The sequence below is a fragment of the Protopterus annectens genome, chromosome 3.part1 (assembly GCF_019279795.1).
Source record: "Protopterus annectens isolate FY-2018-M chromosome 3.part1, PAN1.0, whole genome shotgun sequence".
In the NCBI taxonomy this organism is placed as follows: Eukaryota; Metazoa; Chordata; order Ceratodontiformes; family Protopteridae; genus Protopterus; species Protopterus annectens.
The window spans coordinates 1636560629-1636581702 of record NC_056732.1 but is presented as its reverse complement, the minus strand read 5'-3'; the positions used below and the strand labels follow the sequence as shown (position 1 = coordinate 1636581702).

Here is a 21074-nt window from a genome sequence, read left to right as displayed (position 1 = left end):
ATCCAGCTAAATGTATTCTCATATTTCTTTAATCTATCCCTAGGTTGTGCACCACTTTTACAACTGATTCCGTCTGCACTGCTAGATTCGTGTGAGGAGCTCCTTGTCCTTGATGCCAAGAGGCATTCCATGAATAATGTGAAATATTACTGTACTGTTTCAAGACTAGGACACTAAATACCGCAGTCAAACAATATGCTTTTGCAGTTTCTCAGTAGTTGTACTGATGTTAAACTTGTCAGCATATGAAGTTATTTTTCAATAACCTTATGACATCTATGGCTCATACCCAAAGGTTCAGCCTTGTGATTTTTTTTTAGGTTTCTTCAGTTCATTGTATATATTCTTCTTAGTAAGCTATCCAAAAATAGTATTCGGCAGCACTTCGGCCTTATTGCTTTTGAAATGACCATCTACATTCCCTATTTCCTCATAAGAAAATGTTTCAATGTTATCATACCTTTATCCATGAAAGAAATTTGCAATACACTTATTCTGCTTTTAATTAATGCAAATAACACATTAAGGAGGTATGAATGCTTGTCAATAATGATTTTGAGAACGTTTCATGACAGCAGTTCAGAGCTTTAAACTGGCAGTGGTGTAATCCTTTCATTTATATACTAGAAATCAAGTAGTGCAAGTAGAATTACTGTGTCTCTAATTAATGGAATACTCCTTTACAGACAGTATAAGAACTAAAAGTATGTATATTTTTTACCAGGGCAATGTCAGAATAAATATTTAATATATTCATTACATAGTACTAGATGATTTGTATATATTACTGACTTCAGGAAAATGTAATACAGCCAAATTTTGTCTTTGCCGCATTAGATACTCCCCCAGTTTAAATATACTCACAGCAAGCTATTCCACACATTTTAACCTTTCAGAATCAATAGGGCGGACATCAAAGAGCATAAGCAATGGAATTCTGATGAAGAAGCTCTGGCTGAGTGGCAATTTTCAATAAATAACAAATAATCTAAAACTGCATTTTGTTATTCCAGGCATCCATTTAAAAACAAAACACCATTGCCACAATTTAGAGCACTAAAATCATTGTAAACATCAGACCCAATGTTTGTTCATTTAAAAGCTTTAATGCACACATAGTAAGGATACTTTTATACATCTATAAATATTTAAGAGAGCATGACCCTTCTGCACTAGAAAAATAAAATATTAACTACTTGAAGTGTACCGGTTCTCCTAAACCATGTCTGATAGCGTTACAAGAAAGCAACATTACAGAAGAACAAACAACTGCATTTTATATATAGTAGCAGTTATACAAGTTTAGGCAAATAATGCAACATATATATGCTACACTAACATTTTTTTAAAGTGTATTGGTTTTGCACTGCATACATATTTTATTTCCATGTATCAAACCTCTTGTGAAAAGGAATGCATTTTTAGTGCATCTTACAAAAAAAAAAAAAACATTTTTCGATTACAAGTTCTGTACATCACACAGCAGAAATGTATCATCTAGTATTTCCACTTTTGTCCAAGTGCATTCATTTTTATTTATGTGGAATTATTGGGTTACTATAACACATAGAACCATCTTCATTTCAACAGAAGTAGGAAGACAGCTGTCTCTCCAAAATGCAATCCATTTCAGAGCAATGTTATTTTTAATAAGCAGTAGATATTCCTGCCTCAGTATTTACATTTTAAACATTTCTATAACAAAGAATACAAAAATCAATACATTATTCACAGATGACATTTTGAATTGAAGAAATAACAGAATTATGCACATTCTACTACGTGTGCACATGACTTCAGGTACTGCACGTTTTGATTTGTTTGTGTCTGTAGAAAGCTTTAACTCTTTTAACGAAAGCAGATCATTTTATTGGAAGTAAGATACAAAGATAATACTATCACAGTGCTAAGGTACCATTTTCTCTCAAGTTGTTCCTTCATTTAAATACAGCCTAACTATTTAAAAAAATGTCAAGTCTTTCCTCAGCAGAGCATGTTATTTTCCTGCCAAATGCAACCAGTACAATCTCAGGGTGCAATTTAAAGCAACATGGAGCAAAGTAAACTTGTAAGCATGGCCATGTTAACCCACTGACATTTGTACACTTTAAGTGCAGCAGTGATAAATGCAAGGTGCATATTCACAAAATTCCTATACTGTCTTTAAAGTGCACTGTATGATTATAATTTACCTTTGTACCTTGAAACTATGTCACTGGTACAAAAACATGCAAACTTTACAGTGAACATTGATGATGTGATTGCCATTTTACACATACAGAACAGTCGTAAAATTCAGAGCAGTCCAATGTTGGTCTATTATCTTTAAATGTTTTGGGAGCTATAACTTTCTTGTTGCTGCAACAGCATAATGTACAAAACAGAGTGATAAGCACTGCTCTGTCTTTTATATCTTTAACAAAGAAGGCAATTTGTTTGCAGCCCCCCCCCCCCCACATCCCCCATATATACCCAGATATGACAACATCCATGCCTCCAGTAAGTGGTGCAATATTGGCGTGCAAACATTCAAGCATAAAGGCAGGTGTTGCAGCAGCTAGCAGGACTTATGAGCTCTGCTTAGTTAGTAACACCTGAGATTAAGTGAGTGGATTTAATGTCTTCATTATTGTCACTTACAACCTTTGGTGGTTTGGCATGTGATTTTAGTGAAAACATCACATTACAGGGTGCCAGACGCAAACATTTCCAGATGGATGAAATACAGCATGTCAGCATTTTAATTATAACTGAAGGGGAAGTAAAGGTAGCAGTTTCCTGTTTGCTCTACTGCTGTTATCTAGGAAAGATGAACTCTTATAATAACTTACTCAAACAACTCTCACAAGCACACTGGAAGAGCAAGCTTCTTTGAGCCTGCTGTTACAAATGGAATGTATGTGCTGATTACCAATAAGGTGCTTTGTTTCCAGTCTGTGATAAGTGAGTCTGGATGCAGCAGCTTTACTATCCCTTTGTGATACACTCTTAAACATCCTTCGGGTTACGCTATCCTAGTTCAGAATTGCTGTTCCAACACTTTCCTGCTTAGCAGCTGCTTCCTATCTTATGGTACATTGCTTGCAAACCTTTTATGTTAATTTTCAAAAAAGTGCTTTAAACATCTGCTCATGTATGATCCATGTGAAAAAAAAGAGTTAGTCTGTGGTTTGTTTCTAGCTGGTCAGAGTAAAAGTCTGCCTGTGAGGACATGAAACCAGCAGTGAGCTGAACACCTGCAGAATGCTGTCAGACTAAAGTTGTATTTGGGGATAAAAACTGATACCCTTCTGCCAAGCAGAAGCATAGTTTACTGGACTAAGGACTTACACAAAACAAATTGATCCTACCTTTTTTTAAAAAAAAATCTACCTGGAGAAACAAATGCAAATTTTACTACAAGATTGAATCTGTCAGCTATTTTTGTGAAAAATAGCCTAACTTTTGCTCACCAGCAAATTGTATCAGAAACTCTTCCTTCCTAATCTTGTGTGCAGTCAAGCAAAAACAATACAAAATGATAAATGACAATAATTGGCATATTTTCAGTACCCGTTAATTAAATGTTATGGTATCATGGTCTCTTGAAACCAAAACATTACTGAAAGATAGATGTGTGGTTTCTGGTCTGTAATGCAAGCAGTTGTAAAAGGAACTTGAGGCTTAATGCTTTTAGTTTTCAACATCATTGACCATGTAAACAATCGTGCCTGTATCTGTGGCTTTTACGTATTAATGTTACTGAAGTACTGTGCACGCCAAATACAATGCCTTAATACAGGTAAGACATTTGCTGTTGAAAGGAAACTCTTTACAAAAGTGTAATACTGCAGCTGAAAAACAAACTACCTAACCTAAAAGACTGAAAACAGTACATGCCATGTATTGGTAAACAAATTTAATCTTCTGGGAAAGACAATGATAGCACAGTTTCCAGTGCATGCAGGATCAGAAATAAAATGGGAGCAAACATTCCAGGTCCTGTTATATGAAACAGTAAGTGTTTATCTTTACAGAGCTGGAAGCTGATTCAGGACGCCTAGATTCTGGCCCCTTCAGAGTCCTTGCTGGGATGATGGCAGTTATTTATATCTGTAAGAAATACAAGAAACAGTAAAGCACATTAGTAGGTCTCTTTGACTGCACCCCTTTTTTCTTTAGGAAAGGAAGATGGGAGGGGTGGTACTAAGAAAAAGTATCTAACAGACAGCTCATGAATTTTTGTCAGCCCTTAAAAGTCAACATTGCTTTGAGGTACACTACATGCAAATGGGTGTTTTATCTCACCTCCCAGTCCTTTATTGCTGGTCATGCCTTAATTTCCAAGAAGAAATGAATAAATCCCAGTATTCAGATAGCACACTGAAGCAAAGTTTGCAGCTCTGTAAACCTTCTCAGTAATGAGAGCATAGACAAAAGCAATCCCATATTTATCCATGTTTTACCTATTAATTTTTTTTTGCTCGCATGTCTGTCAACCAGTCATATCCATTGCCACTATTAACAGTATGGATGTCATTCAGACAGGCACAAAAAGATATTAGAGGTTCATGGATTTTTCCTAAGTTTAAAGCCAAGAAAAGGACAGAGAAACTCAACCAGGTTATCCTTTAGTGCTGGTAGGAAACTAACAGTCCATCCATCCATCCATCCATCCATCCATCCATCCATCCATCCATCCATCCACAGCCCCTTTCACTATTTTTTGCATATTGGGTTGGGATGCCACTTCAACAGCGACAATCATCTAGAGCCAATATTCACACCACCAGATGGCTACCAATATCCCTTGTTAAGTAGATTTTCCCAACATTTCCCAGGTAAAACTCTGAGATCACCTATGTAGTCATCTGGAATGATTACAAAAGTTGCAAGGGATGTACTCTGCTTGATAGATAAGGGCAGCTTATTCCATAAATGGGGGATACATTGGGTTAGGTAGCTACAAGTCATTCTGATGTTGTTGATATGGTAGTTTAGGTTTGGGTTGTAGACTGCTTGCTTTATCACTGGTTCAGTCCAGGCAAAGGAATTCAAAGAGTGCTGAGTTATTCATAACACAGATCCTAAGCAGAGATCTTCCTCTAAAATCTGTATGATGCAGAGTAGTGGGACAAGGACTTTTTTTACAACAGAGTAACCAAGGGTACTGAGACCTGCAATCTTTTTGGTGAGAAATACTGAGGTCTCTTGATGGAGTTGGTTTAGGTGCTTCACAAGGTACATGCCAAATTAGGTAGCACATTTAGTGATGGGTATAACAAGAGAGGAATAAAGCTGAACTATAACTTTTTTGTGCCGTGAAGAGACACCAGAGAAGATAAGTAATGCAACGTAGAAAGATTTTCTAACCACCACATAGACATGATGATCAAGGAAGAGTCTGTCATAAAGGATGGCGCAGTGGTGCTCCAGTAGCATTGTTGCCTCACAGCAAGAGGTTCTCCAGTTTAATTCTCAGCTGGGGTAACTTCTGTGTGGCGTCTGCATGTCCTCCCTGAGTTCATGTGGCTTTCCTCTGGGTACTCCAGTTTCCTCCCACATTACAAAGACATGCATTTGGAGGATTTCTCCCCAGGCCTCCGCTGAAAATTGGCTTCATTCCAAAATAATTCCATTGTTAAATAAATAAACATAGGTACCCAAGCTCCTGATGATCATGACAGCTTTAAGTGGACAGTTATCTACATTGTCAGTAGTAATGATGCTAGATTTACTCAGGGACATTATGCTGCATTGTTGGTATTGAGGGTAAGCCCATGAATAAGACATGAAGCTGGTGCTTAGCATAGCCTTAATGGAGAATTACAATATTGAAATGATTTGCTAAATACCCCAAGATGTAATCATCAGCACACATGCTTAGACAGAGTCCACTGATATCAGCTTTCATGTGCTAAACAGGAGAGGATAATGGACAATGTCTTGTGGGACTCCACTGGGGACCCATTTTGGTTTAAACAACATCCCCAGCATTATTAGTTTGGGTTCCATCATATAGCCAATTAGCTATCCAGGAAATAAGGTGTGGGTTATTGTTGAGTTGGGAGAGGTTGTCAATAATAACAGTATAAAAGAGTGTGTTGAAGGCCTTGCAAGGTCCAGGTGGGCAATATGAACTGTTGCCTTTTATCCATGGACTTAGTAACCATTTCAAAGAACTCAACCAAGCTCAGCAGGCATGAAATAAAATAATAAAACAAATGGTCACTATAAGTGACTACCAATAACTAAATTTTTAGAGCAGTTTCTAGTCATTTTTTAACTGTATTTATAGCAGTTAAAGTGCTGAGTTATGCTTGCTACTGAAATTCCACCTACACTGATAATAAACTTCTAGTCCACTTTAAACTTACTGTATGCTCCCGCATCACTAAGTTCCTGAATGGAGAGGGCCATCCACAACATTCTTGCTTGCTTACTTATAGGTTCACAGGTGTGTACTAGGCTAATGGTCCTGTGGCCTTTACAAGCCTAGCCCATAGGATTACCCAGGTATTGTGCCATCCAACCTTAGTTCCCAGTGCCTCTGTCAAGTAGAGCCACTGGAGTGATCACCGGGGTGAATTTTCTATTTCACATCCACTCATCAAGATTTCTCTTGAAGAGGGCCAGTGAGGTGCTCTGTTTGACATGTATGGGAAGTCTATTCCACAGCATGTGCAGTCTCTGTGTTATGAACCTGTCCCTCCAGCTTGTTGTGTTGATTGTGGTAATGAAGTTGAGGTCTCTGGATGTAGTATTTCTAACAGAGCTGGGTCAGACATGGTTTTGTAAGTCAAGCAGAGATCGCCTCTAAGTAGGCAATATGAGACAGAGAATAGTTGGAGTTTTTTGAGTCTGTCCATATAGGACAAGTTTTTAAGCCCTATGATCCTCTTTGTGAGGTACTATATGCTGCCTCTCCAGTCATTGCAGGTGTCTAGTGAGGTACATGCCAAATGGGACATTGTCCTCGAAGACTAGCCTAATGAGGGAAGAGTAGAGGGAGACAATGCCCTCTTTCTTCCTGGATGCAAAACCCTTAGTAAGGAGATGTGCCACATAGAAGGACTTTCTGACCACAGTGTCAATATGGTGGTCAAAAGAGAGGTTGTTGTCAACCTGTGTTCCCAGATCTCTTATAATGCCTTCTGTGTTCAGTAGACTACCATTGATGTGGTAATTCATGGGAACTGGGTTTTTCCCAAAGGGAATGACAACACATTTTTTGGCATTGACCTTAAGACCATGGTTCTGACACCAGTCATTGGTCTCAGTGAGGCCTTTCTGTAGGATGTCAGCACCTCTTGGGGAGTTAACAATAGCTCCCAACTTGCAATCGTCTGAGAGCTTTGTCAGCCACAGTACCTTTGCATTGGCCTGGACTTCAGAGAAGTAGATACCAAACAGGAGAGGACCCAGAAATTAACCCTGTGAGACTCCATTTGTGACTGGTCAGCAGTCTGTCTTAGAGTCAGCTACTTTCACGCTGTGGGTTCTATCTGTGAGCCAGTTTGCAACCCACCTAGTGATATAGGGTTGATGCCAAGCTTAGTCAGTTTTTCTATGATTCCTACATGGGGAATGGTATCAAAGGCCTTGGCCAGATCAAGGTAGGCTGTATGAACCACCTTGCCTTCATCCACAGCTCTGGTGACTGACACAAAGAAGTTGACCAGGTTGAGCAGGCATGATCTACCCTTTACAAAGTCAAACTGTGTGGGATCCAGAGTTTGGAGATTCCCTATATCCTTGTTTATTAGGTCCATGATGATGCGTTCCATAGCTTTGCATATCAGACTGATCAGGCTAATGGGGCGATAGTTCACTGGGTCTGTAGTCATTCCTCCTTTGTGGAGAGGGATGACTGTAGCAGTGCGCCATTCGGTAGTGCCAAAGCCTGAGGTGAGGCTGTGATTGAACAGGGCACACAGGTGTGGTGCCATTTCACTCTGTAGTTCATGTAGAACATAGCCAGGAATACTGTCAGGTTCCATAGAAGCTGTATTCTTGGCCTTGGACAGTGCTGTTTTAACCTGTGTAGCAGTAATATTGGGTGCCTGGTAATCTACTGTTATTGTGATTGGTCCTTTGGTGGAGGAGATAGGGGTTAAGTTGGCACTGAATCTGTCGGCCAGTATACTGGCAATATCTGTTGGCTCGGTATAGGCGGTACCATTGTGCAGTAGCTCAGAGCAAATCTGGGTATTGCCGTGGATATTCTTTACATAACTATAGAAGTCCTTGTGGTTGTCTTTACTATCTGCTGCAATTCTGTTTTCATAGCTAGCTTTAGAGGATTTGACGGGGGATCTCAACTTTTAGTCGAGGCTGATAAGGGAGTTTTTCCAGTCTTGGGACTTCACCTTATTCTGCATCAGTTTCCTCCTTCTGTAGTTTGTTTATGGCAGGGGACCACCAGATTGGCTTCCTTTTTTTTTTTGGAGGAGAGCATCTTGGTTCTATTGGCTGTGGCGAGATCCATGCATTTATGTACATGTTCATACAGTGCACTGGTGTATGATTCGGTGGTCATGCAACTATTCTCCCATTTGCATGGGTGACATGAAGTTAACAACCTCTGTTTTTAGGAGCCCAAAGTTAGCTTTGGAGAAGTTTTTCATGGTGGTTACCTTTGTGAGGGGGGGGGTTATGGATTTCCAAGGTGTTTTGTTTGTGGTCGGATCTAACCCGGGAGGAATTGACTATTGGTGTTGAGCAACAGTTGCCCATGTTAGTAATGACCACGTCAAGGATGTTGCTACCTCTAGTGGGGGTAAGAATGAGCTGGTCCAGGGCACTGGAATTAAAGAATTCCAGAAAACATTGGGCAAGTGTATTGGTACATGAGTAGTTTTCCCAGTTAATGGAGGGGGTAGTTGAAGCTGCCCAGTATGAGAGTGTTAGGTTGGACCCTAATATTCTCCAGGGTGCTTAAGAACGTGGAGTGTGAGTCCTGAGACATGGTTGGGGACCTATAGCAGGCTACAACCTGAATCGCTGTCTTGCCCAATGTTAGCTGCACCTGAAATATCTCTGATGCATTATGTTGGGCTACCAGTCTGGAGGTGTGCACATCCTTTATGACTATGGAAACACCACTGCCTTTAGAGCTTTGCTCCAAGTTCTGGGGCCGAAAGGTGTGGAATGAGTTCTAGCCTGGTAGTGCAGGGGTGCTTTCTGCTGCCTTGAACCAGGTCTCTGTTACAGCACAAATGTCGATGTTCTCCATTTTAAGGAGTGCTTCGAGTGAGTGCATTTTGAGATTTAGACTTATGGCATTGAGCAGCATGACCCTCAGATTGCATTTGTTTGTAGCTGTTACGGTGATAATCTAGTCTATGGAACACCACCTAAAAAAGGCACTACAAGGGTGGCAAGAGCCCTGGCCAGTATCCGGAAGGCCAGGGGTAACAGATGCAGGCCATCTCTGGCAATGCATTGAGGTCTGTCAATTATGTTATCCAAGGCAGTCAGATACTGGATCCCCTTAGAATGACAACAGAATCTTAGTCAATTGTTGAAAACAATAATTTTCTGCTTGTACTATGGTATCATTCTGGGTGATGATAGGAGGCTGCTCAGGGCTAGGGTCATACCCACCTGGGCTACATAATCCGAGAGCTTCTCTATGCCTCTTTTCATGTAGTCCTGGGAGGTACATCTCAGGTCATTCACACCCACATGTACAATGACAGAGTCATATTTGTACCTGTTGTTGAGGGATCTGAGTGCGTGCATTATGTGGTGGATCCTGGCACCTGACAGGCAGCTGACTCTTACTTTCTCCTTACTCAACCTAGTGAGTCAGACATTAGTGTGCCTCACTATCGAGTCACGGGTCTATATTACATTATCAAAAGTTGATTTCAGCGAACGCTCACATGAGCGAAAACGCTGGTAATCGAAAGGGTGTTTCTGGGGTTGTGGTACAGTGAGGAGTGGGATATTTGACCTTTCCTCACTGTAGTGCGATCTTGGAGATGGAATATATAGTTAGCGGGAGGTGTGGGGGGTGCATCCCCCTACAATCAGAAGTTCGATTTCCAGCATTTTTGCTCATGTGACCATTCACTGAAATCAACTTTTGACAATGTAATATAGACCCTCGAGTCACCTATGACTAGTGTGTTGGGCATGCTGTTTTGCCTTAGGCGCTTTGGTTGAGTGGCACACTGTTTAGGAGAGTTATGTGTCTCGTGATTAGTGTTATGTTGTGGTGGTCGAGTGTATTTCTGCCTTGGAGGTCTCTGCTGTTTGGGTAGATTTTTATTGAGATCCTCAGCGAAAGTGAGTGTGTGGTTTGTGTTTTTATGTGAAGGCAGTGCTGATGTGTGTTCTGGAGGACTACGTGCTCCATGTGGTGTGGTGCAAGTGCTGACCATCTCCTCTTGACCAGCTATTCTGTTCTTGGCTGGAGAGAGCGTGACTTCCAATTTGGATATATAAGTGCATCTATCGCAAGTCTGAGTGTTGGGAGGTAAGAGGAGTGTACATGAAGCAGTTGCTACATTGCTTCAGGATGCCCAAGTTCACCAGGTTAATAGGAGAAAGCACAGGGAACTGACCTTTAGACATGCCCGGAGGTGTGAGCATTAACAATAAGTACTGGAGCTGTTTCCTTGTAGAATGTTTAGAGCTGGAAGCATTTTTGTGTGCTACAATAATTGCTACAAGAAGTATGGTATAGTGCTAGAATAATAAGCTAGTAAAAGTGCAGGAGAGGAGAGAACTAGCAGATCTAAGGCGGAAATTGAAGAGCAGACTTTTTGGTACTGCTCAGAAGCTTACAAACAGTCCTGGATACAGCACATCTGTAGGCTAGATAGGCTACCTAGTGCTTACCACTCCTACTGATAAGTTAGAGGGCTTATCTCCGACACAGAAAGGCTTGGGGGCTCAGAAACTTACAAACAGTCTTGGATGCAGCAAATTTGTATCTGGACTTGACTAGTTACAGGAAAGGTGGGAAACAAGTGCAAACACGGGCTTTTAAACCAGAAAATTGAACGAGATGGAGAAAACTGACCAAACGGCCAATAAAATACAGTTTCTGGGCCAGAAACCACTCCTCTTGTGGTAGATAGGCTACCTAGTGCTTACCACTCGCACAGATAAGCTAGAAGACTTCCCTCCAACACAGAAAGGCTTGGGGGGCTTAGATGCTTATAAACAGTCCTGGATACAGCAAGTCTGAATCTGGACTAGACTAGTTACAGGAAAGGTGGGAAACAATAAATTAGGAAGAAATCAAAATGAAGGCACTTAAGAGTATCAAAAAACAATGCCAGCAAATATACATGTATATATATATATATCTATATATATATATATATATATATATATATATATATATATAAAATTCAGTCAAGCAAAAATTAAGACCGTGCAGAATTTTGAACAGTTAGAAAGTGCCACAAAATATACTTATCAGCTCTATATTTCCAGATTATTTGAGAAGCACACGCAGTAAGAACAGAAGGACATTCTAGCAATGGTATGCAGGACTTTATGGAGAGAAGGTTTTGTTAAGGGTTTGTCCACAAGAGTGTAGACCACATGAACCTTCTTAAATGTAAAGTAACTGGCCTGAAGCACAAGTGCTGGGACCAAAGCTTAAAATGCTTAGAATAACAGACACATTTAATTAGGCTACTAACAAGCAGTATTAAATACAGCACAATAAAAGCACTTGAACATTTAAGAGCACACAAGCAAAAATAAGGTAATAAAGTATGAAGAACACAATTACAGTAAAAGCAGCTGAATAAAGTGTACAAATGTTTTTTTTTTTTTTTAAGTGGAGAGAGAGGAAACAGAAGTGTTCAAATTCAAAGAAGCAAGGGAGTAGTCCTGCCCAAATAATCTCACTGCACTATGTTGAGTGATCAAATGAGATTGGACTGGGGGCAGTGACTAAGATCAGATTTACAGCAGGGGTGGGCAAATCCAAAGCCACCAAGTTTAAGACTAGAAGAACACTCTGGAGGGAGGGGGGAAACGAACAGTGCACACAACAGCAGCAAAGGACAGAAACAGCACAGCAAATATATAAACAATAAAGCAAATATACAGCACAGTGCAAACTGAGTTGCAAAAAGTGTACTTATCAGTTTGGAATATCCGAAAGATTCCAACTCTGCTCACAGTCAGGAGAATTCAGCTGTCTGCTATATCAGCTCTGCACAAATTGCCAGAAATGCAGTTCGTAATGGAGGTACAACACAGAAAATACACCTCAGGCAATGACTAACAGCTAAGATGGGCTGGCTCAACAACCTCCACCTGAAACTAGCTTTTGAGTTACCCTGAGAAACAAAGTGCACACAACAGCAGCAAAGGACAGAAACAGTACAGCCGATATATAAATAATAAAGCAAATATACAGCACAGGGCAAACTGAGTTGCAAAAAGTGTACTTATCAGTTTGGAATATCAGGTGTCAAGGCATATACCTTAAATTGCCATCCCAAGACATTTTTGCGTTTGTCAGAATGGATATACTGCACCTCCTCACAAGATGCTTAGTTTGTAAAACTCAATCAGCCTCTTTATTGGAGCATACATATGGTAGTAGTACACTTAAACTTCAATTGTTCCTTCGCTAAATTAAGCCCTGCAATAAAGATCTTGGAAAAAGTAATGAAGGAATAGCTCCACAAACTCCATGAACTACATGACATGTCTTGGACAAATGTGAGATTTGTGAACACCACCCTAGTCAATGCTCTATTTGATGTTGTGAAACAAATTTAAAAATCTAATTACCTGAGCTCTATTTACAAATGTCAAGACACTAACTATGTAGATCATGCTCTCCCATCGTATACGTGAGAAGAACATGACATGAGTCAGCCACTGTGGTTCTAGTATGACAGCTACTTATTGGGCAGGAGATCTCAGCAGGCCACTTAGGGTGACATTAGGGATAACACCTGCAGTATTAGTAACGGTGTGTTCCAATGTTGCATGTCGCACATTGTTGTCCTCCATCTTTGTCCAGAATGAGATACTTTGGAAAAACTCTACAAGTGCCAAAAAGTGTGATGCTGTTACTGTTCTTTTACTGCATGTAGAAACCATCAATTCTACTTTATTTTTCTTATAGCATATGTTCATCTGTACAAAAACATCTTAATAACATCTGTGTATCGTACTGCCTGCACTATATTTTTGCCTAAATTAGTAAATATTTCTAAATATTGTATATATCAGGGGTGTCCAACCTTTTGGCTTGCTGGGGCCGCATTGAGTGAACAGAAATGATCTTGGGGCCGCATATAAAATATATCATATAGTTAACTCTTTTGTTGCTCCGGAAGACCACAGTCGACCTCCTGGCTGTGCTGTAGGTGCATTTGAACAATGAATACATGTAATAAATATTTACCTTAAAAATCTAACAGTTAACTCTAACATCTTAGTTAATATATATATATATATATATATATATATATATATATTTTTTTTTTTACAAATAAACAGATATTCACTACAGCAATAGCATTTCTCCCTGGGAAAACCATTCCAGCAGTTCAACTACGTAAAATGTCAACATCAGCAGTCCTACAATACTATAAACCACAAAAATAACCCAACAAATTTGCAATAAAGTAAAGAATTCACATTACTGACTTAATAAAACAATTCTGAATAAGCTACAAGAGGGTCTCACCCAAACAAATAACTGGTGCCAGAAATATGGCCTCAAGCTAAATGCCAAAAAATGCATCATCATCCCCTTTGAGGAGAGTGATGTCCCCACAAATTATCACATTAATAACAATGTTGTAAGCATGCAATAAGTCGTATGGTACTTGGGCACCCAGGTTGATAGAAACCTGACTTTTGACCACCACGTTGTCTCCATTGTAAGGATAGCTTTTTACATGGCCCACTTCATTAGTAAGGAGGGTATCTCATCCAGGGACATGGAGGTCATAACATTCCTGTATTCTTCCTTTACAAGAGCCATTATTGAGTGCAATGGACAGGATCTTAACACAAAAACCTTCAACTTCTGTAAAAAGCTCCTCTCATTATCAAACAATATAGTTCAGCAACACGATGGCTGGATGGATAGCCATAAATGTAGTCCTTGGGTAAGTAGCATAGCCTTCATCAAACCAGATGGAAAATCCACATACTAACCTTTCCCAGCTGGATGGCTAAGATCTAATATTGGTTACTCAAGTCTAGATGCCCAAGAAGAGGAGCATGTTTAACTAAGAATTCCATTTGCAAAATTATATTCAGTATACATATTAAATCTCTCTCTCTCTCTCTCACACACACACACACACACACACACACACACACACACACACACACACACACACACACACACTCTCTCACACACACACACACACACACACACACACACACACACACACACACACACACACACAAAAAGCCCCTACTTGTAAAATAGGCAACCTCGGTAATCACATGACACCAACTCACTGAATGGAATTGTCTGGAAGTCATAATATCTGAAAAAAAAAAAAATCATAACAGAGATGGATTCGTCCATGTAATTTCCAACCACCAAAAGGACCATCAATAAATCAACAAACAACTGCTTGGCAAAAAGTAAATCAATAAGAAAACCATAAACTATAATGCTAGATACTGGTGTAAACATATAACTTGTGTCAATCCCCAGGTTAATCCATACCAACAGATTGTTTCAGAGCATCAGCTATGTACAAACAGCTTTCTCCTAAAAACTTAACTCATTGATATTTGCCTTGCTGTAATTATAACTGTAAAAAAATGTTTTTAAGTTTATTCTGTACCTCAATGATTCTCACTGTTACGAGATGTAATCTCTGCCATATTGTATGAGTTCTACATCCATAATTTGCGGTCTCTCTCTCTCATGTATTGTATTATATTGTTTTGTGTTATTTTTGGAGCTTTTCTCCCCGGGCCTCCGCTGAAAATGGACCTGTGTCCAGTCGGACTTTCCCGGTAAACAAATGTAAAATAAAATAAATAAAAATAAACTTCCCTCCAATCTAAAGCCATTTGACATTCAGACATTTTAATTTGTGCAGAAGTTACTCACAGACTGACAGTTTACTGAGCTGTAATGCTGACCTTCGCTTTGATAAAAACAAATTCCCAGACTTTGTCAATAGCTCAAAGTGTAGAGAGGATTATTTATTTATTTTTGGAAAACATCTTTAAAACTGTTAAACTGATTACACACCCAGAAACACAGAAAAGTTATTGTGATTATGTAAACCACAGACTGCTACAAGAAATCAAAGTCACATGAGCAGTCTATGCTTATGTCCGAACAGATGAATCATACCTGTCAATTCCAAAAGAAGTAAAGTAGCTTAATAAGAAGGTTATTTGCAAGGTTACATGGCAGTTTATATCGGAAATAAGCAGAGATATTAAAAAGGCTCCGTTTTTCATAATTATGCCGAAAAGTCTTCCAAGGTAAATACAACTTCTGATTTAGTATGGAACCATACCTCTCAACCTTAGAGCAAGAAATCTGGACAAATCGAAAAATAAAAGTGGGACACAGGCCCAAAAATAGTTATGCATCACAGGCACCATTGAAACAACTGCAGCTGCAAACATTATACATCACTTATAATCTTTCTATCCCATTATTGTCAGTTAAACATTATATGGCTCATTCAGTCCTGCCTTATTTTGCATCAAAGAAAACCATGCTTTGAAATGACAAATGCATTAAAAATAATAAATAAAGCACATTGCATCAACATCCTGCAACTTCCTACCTGCAAGCAACCACAGAGCTTTCACTGAAACTAGGGTTGCTTGTTTCCCCAGAATGACAGCTCTCCCTAATTAAGTCTAATGGTATACAATCTACCAGTATCTGGACTACCTGAAAGAAATTAAATTATGGCCTGTAAAGTGAAAGTGCACTTTGTTTAATTAAACTATATTTCTAAGCCCACTTACTATATTTTTTCAGTAACATCCCAATATCCATTTCCAGGTCACTTTACAAGACATTGGTAGTGGTAGACTTGGCATCCTTCAGAACCCCACAGGCCCACGTTAATACATTGTCCATTAAATGTAAATATCCATCCACTGTAAATGGCAAGAAGCTATGTCTTAAAAAATCTACTTCTGGCATGTGTACCCAAGTATTAGGTTTTGAAACAAAGAAACATATTCTCCACAGTCCGTAAGTCTCTGTCTTTAATAATCGTCTACTGTTGCAGCACTCCCAATACAAGCACACACATTCACACTAAAATCCCCAACATTTAAAAAATGACATTGTGCCCACTTGATTTGCCAGTATTGATGATCCGCCAAAGCTATGCTTACTGTTGTCCAATCTACCACTGCTTAGAACCCACCAATGAAAAAACAGTACTAGGTGCTTTTTTGTCTGAAAAACAATACAACTTTATATACTACAGTCCCACATAGTCAGTCCACTACTGACCCATTAACCCTAGGCTGCTGTCTCATTCTTACTCCCTGGAACTGCATTACCTTGGATGACTACTTTTATTTCCTAAGCAAAAGACACAAACTGGAAGATGAGGCAAAAATCCAGACATTTTTTGAAAATCCATACAGTTAAGAGGTATGAGTTCATGTTCAATACAACACTCTCCCTGTCAGGAAAGCCGCAATTTAATGAAAGTGTACTCTTAATGTATTATGTATTTGTGAGCTAACTTGTTTGTGTTCAGAAGGTAGACTGATCATTGTTAGCCTCTTTGTGCATGCATCTCTCTCTGTCATGCACACATATACACACATACACACACTCCTACTTTCACACACACAATTCTGCTTTCATGCATGCACTCACTCAATCCGTACTTACCTATTAACACAGGTAATTGCTGTCCCTTTCAAAGGCAACAGCAGCAAATCCACACGAGTCCATCTTCAGCGAGAACACACACACACACACACACACACACACACACACACACACACACACACACACACACACACACACACACACACAGATTGTTCAGTGCAAAATAATGGCGTAAACACACTGACCCTTTTTTGGCTCAAAAACAAAACTAGAAGGGTGCTTTGGCGCATGCACACACCGACATTAGCATTACAGGTCATGGGAGTGAAAAACACCAAACAAAAAATGTGTTTTTGGGGCATGCGTATGTCAATGTTGCAGTTAGTGGTTGATGGCCGCATGGAAGAGCTCTGAGGGCCGCATGCGGCCCGCGGGCCGCAGGTTGGACACGTCTAGTATATATGATAACACTATATGTGTAATCCTGCTTGTATATATTATATCTGTAATTATTGTCAAACATCCTCATTACCCTTCCTGTTTGTTTGATATCAAGATATGCACATATTTAAATCTATATCTGTATAATGTATTTTGTTCTATTATGGTGCTTTTCTTCCCAAGCCTCTGCTGAAAACAAGCACTAAGCACAACGGAATATCTTAATTACTGAATAAAAACTAGTAAACAAAATACATAAATAAATAAGGAAGAATTTCTTCATTTAACAGCTTTTAAAAGTCAAGGGAGCTTTTCCTGAACTCTGAGAAATCCAGTGCCATGCTGGTTGGAATTAAACACTTTAGCAAGTACATGGCACTGGTTTTTAAGCCACCAATGAGATCTAGAGAGCAATGAAGTGATAAAAATATTTGAGTACTTTTGGAAAATCTTTGATAAGAGATCAAGCTTTGTAATGCACTTCTTCATGTCAAATCTCCAAAACTGCCAGCTGTGCAGACTTAAGAATTTCCTTACCCTTAGGAAAAATCAAGCTCTACTTACTTTCCAATCACTCTATGAAACAGTTGTTGTTACTCATATGATGATTTTGAAAATTTGGAGCGAACTCACCATAATAGTGTGAGGTTTATTCTGTAACCCAGTTTTTGAACATCTCTGCAAAGTGGGGTACAGATCAATATTTTCTGCATTTCATACATATAGATATATACCCCCTCCTAGATATCTCAGGACTAAAGGGAGGACTCACTTTTGTGTTGCAGAAACCTCATCACACATCAGTGGGAAAAGTCTATGATCTGAATCTTGCCAGATTATGAAAGACTCTCCCAGATAATCTTCAGCACTAGGTCATCTCTTGCACTATCAAGGATGGTATGGAAGTGGCTAAGCTAACAAATGAAAGGTGATCTTGCCACATGAGGAAGAGAATCATTACCTCTACTCAGAGACACTACCTTTTCATGCATGACCTGCTTCTCTTACCCACCCCAGCTTTCAGTGATGTTAATCTTTGCCTTGGGTCCACCCAAAACTATTAAGTACAGTGTGTATGACTTTGCTGTTGGCTTTGTTATTTTCTTCCCAAATGCCTGTTTGACTAACTTGTTGACTGCTGTTAATGTGGTATTATAATTTAATGTCTTATATTTTATTCAGCTTCCTCAAAAATGTTATTTATTTTAATTTTATTTTATTTTTTTATCTCCTTTCTACAGTCTGAGGCTTTTCTTTTAGTCTTCCCTGCAAAATGGACCATAGTGTTCCAGCAGATCACTAAGTGAACACTAAATAACTAACTAAATAAATAAACAACAAGACTAGTAGGTAAACAAATAAAGGCAGCATTGTAGCTCAGTGATCCGTGCCTTATAGCTCCACTACATGGAATGGAGTTCAGTCCTGACCTCCAATAGTTGTCTGTGTGGAGTTTGAATGATCTTCTCCTGTGTGAGAGGGTTGTCATAGCTTACTTCATTTTTCAGATCAAAAAACAAGCTAATGGATTGGTTATTGCCCTAAACTGCATATATCAGAGTGTGTGTGTGTGTGTGTGTGTGTGTGTGTGTGTGTGTGTGTGTGTGTGTGTGTGTGTGTGTGTGTGTGTGTGTGTGTGAGAGAGAGAGAGAGAGAGAGAGAGAGAGAGAGGAAATCCAAATAAATATATCTATCTACCCATTTGATATATATATGTATATATATATATATATATATATATTTTTTTTATATATATATATATATATATATATATATATATATATATATATATATATATATATATATATATATATATATATATATATATATATATATATATATATATACATATATATATATATATATATATATTAAATATACATATACATACAAACAACATATATATGTATACAACTACAGAAAAAGAAAAAAATAACACAAGGGCAGCTTCTAACAGTCGGTCTCCGACAGAGCAAGAAATGAAAAAGTAAAAATAGAGACCAACTACCACAGTCAGAATCATAAACTTTAATACTATGACTGGTTAACAGTTTTTAAAAAAATACATGGACTCATTCTATGGATGTTGACTGTCAAGGTGGTCTAATGCCGTTTATTGAACATAATAGGCATAAATAATTTTAATGACTATAATTGGTCACAGTTTTTTTAAAAATACATGGACTCATTCTATGATTTTATGGAGCTGAAGAAGCGTTCTTTAGTAACAGGAAAGCACTTATCCTTATGCTTTTATTTTCTTTTATTAAAGTTTATGATTCTGATTGTGGTAGTTGGTCTCTATTTCTTTACATATGTATACATGCAGACGTGTGTGTGCACACACATACATACTCAGCATTTACATTTGTCTTATTTATAACTCATGACTGAAAATGAACTGGGGCAGGCCAGTTCACTTGCTTGGGTAACAAATTTAAATTGAACTTCATTTAAACAGGATACAGTGGAGATGATATTCTTAAAACTTGGGCTTGGCATCACAGAAATGTGTGCCAGTTGGTGGGGTTTTCATAATCATCTCCCTTTATGTATTACAACGTTTTTAGTCTGCTTTCAAGAAACATAGTTTTTTTTTTAAATAAATTGCAGGGCATTAAGTAGGTATAGCCCCTGCTTCAGAAATAGCACAGTACAGCTTTTTGATGAAAAAGGATACATTAATGGCATATTTTGTCTAAGTCTCTCATGATGATCTTTGCATAGAATGTCTACATAGTTTATGCCTTCCATCTTGTATGAGGTGCCATAGTACATGCAAATAATGTAAAATAGTAGCATTTTTCATTACCATCATCAAGAAGATTCTTAATGGTTCATAGGTGTGTACTAGGCTAATGGCCATGGAGCCTATATAAGCCTAGCCCAAGAAGATTTCCTGGCATCATGCCGCCCAACGTTAGTTCCCAGTGCCCCTGTCAAGCAAGGCCACTGAAGTGATCCCCGGGGTGAACTTCCTATTGCCTACCCACTCGACAAGATTTCTCTTAAAGAGGGTCAGTGAAGTGCTCTGCTTGACGTGAATGGGACGTTTGTTCCAGAGCATGGGAAGTCTCTGGGTTAGGAACCTGTCCTTCCAGCATGTTCTGTTTATTGTGGTAATGAGGTTAAGGTCCCTGGAGCATGTGGCATGAAGGGATTGGGATTTCTTTAGGTGTAGCATATCTAGCAGCTCTGGGTCAGACATGGCTTTGTATGTCTAAGTAGGCAATAAGAGACAGTACAGTTGAAGTTTTTTGAGTCTGTGCATATAGGGCATGTGTCTAAGGCCTAAGATCCTCTTAGTGAAGTATTTTTGTGGCCTTTCCAGTTGTTGTAGGTGTCTAGTGAGGTACATACCAAATGGGGCGTTGTATTCTATAATAGGTCTAATGAGGGATGAGCAGAGAGGGATTATGACCTATTTCATCCTGGATGAGAAACCTTTTGTAATGAGATGTGTCACATAGAAGGACTTTCAATTTGGTTATCAAAGGAGAGGTTGCTGTCAACCTGTGTTCCCAGGTCTCTTATCACACCTACGGTGTTTAGTGGACTACTGCCTATGTAGTAGTTCATGAGCACTGAATTTTTTCCAAAGGGAATGACAGTGCACTTTTTGGCACTGAGCTTAAGGCCATGGTTCTGGCACTAGTCATTGGTGCCAGTGAGACCTTTTTATAGAATGTCTACATCAGTTGTAGAATCAGTAATGGCTCCCAGTTTGCAATCATCTGTGAACTTGGTCAGCCAGAGTCCCTTTGTGTTGGCTTGAACTTCAGAGAAGTAGATGCTAAACAGGAGAGGACCAAGGACCAATCCCTGTGGGACACCACTTGTAACTGATCGGTAGTCAGATTTGGATTCCACT

The 21074-nt window shown here is 39.0% G+C and overlaps 1 protein-coding gene across 5 annotated transcripts in view; it reads right to left on the bottom strand.

Annotated features, from left to right (window-relative positions):
- Positions 1-1084: 1084 nt before the first annotated feature.
- CDK14 (cyclin dependent kinase 14) overlaps positions 1085-21074 on the bottom strand; it is a 3129234-nt gene continuing 3109244 nt past the window's right edge. For all 5 annotated transcript variants that reach the window (XM_044067657.1, XM_044067661.1, XM_044067659.1 and 2 more), the window contains one exon: positions 1085-4092. The gene's annotated coding sequence lies outside the window, so the exon portion shown is untranslated. The remainder of the gene's footprint in view (positions 4093-21074) is intronic.